Source organism: Pseudorca crassidens, chromosome 9 (genome assembly GCF_039906515.1).
Source record: "Pseudorca crassidens isolate mPseCra1 chromosome 9, mPseCra1.hap1, whole genome shotgun sequence".
NCBI classification, from domain to species: domain Eukaryota; kingdom Metazoa; phylum Chordata; class Mammalia; order Artiodactyla; family Delphinidae; genus Pseudorca; species Pseudorca crassidens.
The window spans coordinates 54981454-54985076 of record NC_090304.1 but is presented as its reverse complement, the minus strand read 5'-3'; the positions used below and the strand labels follow the sequence as shown (position 1 = coordinate 54985076).

Here is a 3623-nt window from a genome sequence, read left to right as displayed (position 1 = left end):
GTGGGGGAGTGCGGAGCCAGGAAGTGTGAGGGGGCAGGAATGAGGCTAGGGGTCAGTGGCTGATCAAAGGAGAGCCATCTGAGCCGCAAGACTGAAAGACCTCAGGCTAGAAAGCCAGACCTAGCTGGATTTGAATGTCAGTCCAAGCTCTGACATTTCTTAGCTGTGTGACTAGGGGTGAGGCTCCCACCACCTCTGACCCTCAGTTTCTTCATCCTTAAAGTCCTTAACACAGCCTGGTACATCCACAGCAAGCCTGCCGCGGAGCCTTTCTGAAGCCAGAGACACTCAGGGTTCACTCTCAGACTGGAATTGCATTTAAGAAGTGCACCTAAACAGATAAAGCCAATAGAATAATTTATCCTTCTTTTTTTTAAAAAAAAGTCATTTTAAACATTATTCAAGTTTAATACAGAGGACAAACTAGTGGCTACCAGTGGGGAGAGGGAAGAGGGGAGGGGATTAAGAGGTTTAAACTATTATGTGTAAAATAAGCTACAAGGATATATTGTACTCAGGGAATATAGTCAATATTTTATGATAACAAAAGAATTATTCAAGTTTATTAAACAAATTTTTAAGGTCTTATAAGATGTTCAACTTTCATCAGCTTCAAGATTTATGTTGCTCCCAAATTTTGCATATGACTGAACTTCCAAATCTAATACTCACTGAATTGACTGCAGTCTGGATTCTAAGGCATCAATTTCTTCTTGTAAATTTTTCTTTGCTTCTTCTAACACTTCTTGTGCTCATTGTTGAGAATGGCTCATGAAAACATCGCCAATTTTAAATCATTTTGATATCATTAAGCAGTCATCACCTGCAAGCATGATGTCCCCACAAGCATCTTCCAGATTTCGAAGTTGTTTCTTTTTTACTTCTATTTCTTCCTTCAGTTCTGGGATTCTACTTGTCTTCTGTGCAAATGTGTCTTTTGTTTGTCTTCAAAAGTAACATTGACATCTTCTGCAGCCACCTTCTTCACAGTGGCTGCCATCTTGGTAGAATCATCCATTCTTTACTTGATTCTGTTGAAAAGAAAACTGAATCTAAAAACACTCGGTGCAATGCTCTCAGAATCCATTTTCTTCTGTCCACTTCTGTCCTCTGCTTAGTTTGGCTGCTCTCACCTCAAAGGCCCTGTAAACCTCCAACCCTAAACTATTCAGCTCTTTCTCATTTCCCTCACCTCACCCCCAGTACTTTATTAAGCGGATTAACTTGGCCCCTTGTCCAGCAATAGGGAAAATAAAGGGAAAAACTGCAGGATCCCTCATAGGATTCCTTTGGCAGGATGGGATCCTGTGTAGTGACCCCTGTCCCATTCCCATTACTACTATTATTTAAAGCTGTGACAGGACAAAAATGATTAACATATGAGTATTCAAGAGCTTGTCCTAACCCCTGCCCACTAAAAAGACTACATTTTCCCTTCAGTTTCTGCCCATCCTCGCCTGTAAGGAGGGTCTTGCAACGCCAGGTAGAATCTTTTACTTTGGGAATGGAGAACAGAGTTGGAGGGAAAGCAGAGAGGAACCAGATCAGAGGGCAGCAGGGAGGGGGAGGGACTTGGCAAAAGAAGTTAAACCTATTTACTTTCTTAAGAATACAGGAGGGAGGTTTCACTACTGCCCAAGATGTAGAAAGCTGGAAGGAGAAGTGCCCCCATCCTCACAAGAAAAAGCCAGATAAACTACAGATAAGATTATAAAGAGGCAGCTTTGGGAGTGAGGATGTGCAGGACTCTCATCTGGAACAAAACCCTTAAGCTACTTGGGCAAAGGTAGCGAACATTTTTGTCCCCAGGGGCACAGGCAAGATCCCACTGCTGATGAGAGAAGGCTAAAAGAAAACTCCCTCTACCCTGATAGAGGGCAGAGAACTGTCCCAGGCCCAGAAGCCTGAACTAATACCACTGCTAGAGGTCCCCTCCTGCCGGAGGAGGGCAGGAAATCCTATTCAGTGCAAGACTCACCACAAATGTAAGGCAGAGATTGGCTTCCATGGGGAGGAGGGGCAGGAACACTGAGAAAGCCCCACCTCTGAGGCCCAGGCACACAGGTCCAGCCTAAGACTCAGCCAGACCCATGACAAAGAGGACATCTCCCCACTCACTGATCCAGATGTTGGGACTATCAGAGGAGGACTTTAAAATACCTAAAATTAATATATTATAGAATCTAGTGGAAAAGGTGGACAACACACAAGAACAGATGGAAGAATTTCAGCAAAGAGATGGAAACTCAGATTGAGTCTAGTGGAAATCCTAGAAATAAAAATCACAGTATCAGAGATGACAAATTCCTTCAGTGGCTCGTCAGTAGACTGAAAATGGCTGAGGGGTGATTCAGTGAAGACAGACCAATAGAAATTACCTAAACTAAGACACAAAGAAAACAAGAGTGACAAAAAACAAACAAGCAAAACAGAGAACTCAAGAGCTGTGAGATAATATCAAACAGTCTAACGTAAGTGTAATTGGAGCCCCAGAAAGGGGAGAGAGAGTGAGAGCAAGAGTGAGGGTCCTTTTATTGTTCAAGAGGAGGGTAGGGCTTCCCTGGTGGTGCAGTCGTTGGGAGTCCGCCTGCCGATGCAGGGGACAAGGGTTCGTGCCCCGGTCTGCGAAGATCCCATATGCTGCAGAGCGGCTGGGCCCGTGAGCCATGGCTGCTGAGCCTGCACGTACGGAGCCTGTGCTCCGCAACAGGAGAGGCCGTAACAGTGAGAGGCCCATGTACCGCAAAAAAAAAAAAAAAAGAGGAGGGTAAAGATATTAACTACATTGGATTTTGGTAAATTCATGATGCTCTTTTAATGTCTAAAGAAACCACTAAGAAGATAAAAACAGAGCATATATCTTGATATGATTTCAATTTTCTTAAATTTACTGTGGCTTGATTTGTGACCCAAGATGTGATCTATCCTGGAGAATATTCTGTGCGCACTTGAGAAGAAAGTGTAATCTGCTGTTTTTTGATGGAATGTCCCATAAATATCAATTAAATCTATCTGGTCTATTGTGTCATTTAAAGCTTGTGTTTCCTTATTTATTTTCTGTTTGGATGATCTGTCCATTGATGTAAGTGAGGTGTTAAAGTCCCCCACTATTATTGTGTTACTGTCGATTTCCTCTTTTATAGCTGTTAGCAGTTGCCTTATGTAATGAGGTGCTCCTGTGTTGGGTGCATATATATTTATAATTGTTATATCTTCTTCTTGGTTTGATCCCTTGATCATTATGTAGTGTCCTTCCTTGTCTCTTGTAACATTCTTTATTTTAAAGTCTATTTTATCTGATATGAGAATTGCTACTCCAGCTTTCTTTTGATTTCCATTTGCATGGAATATCTTTTTCCATCCCCTCACTTTCAGTCTGAATGTGTCCCTAGGTCTGAAGTGGGTCTCTTGTAGACAGCATATATATGGGTCTTGTTTTTGTATCCATTCAGTGAGCCTGTGTCTTTTGGTTGGAGCATTTAATCCATTCACGCTTAAGGTAATTATCGATATGTATGTTCCTATGACCATTTTCTTAATTGTTTTGGGTTTGTTTTTGTAGGTCCTTTTCTTCTCTTGTGTTTCCCACTTAGAGAAGTTCCTTTAGCATTTGTTGGAGAGCT

At 42.2% G+C, this 3623-nt stretch overlaps 1 pseudogene; it reads right to left on the bottom strand.

Annotated features, from left to right (window-relative positions):
* Nucleotides 1-443: 443 nt before the first annotated feature.
* LOC137231325 (prefoldin subunit 4 pseudogene) lies at nt 444-2767 on the bottom strand (annotated as a pseudogene).
* Nucleotides 2768-3623: the final 856 nt, after the last annotated feature.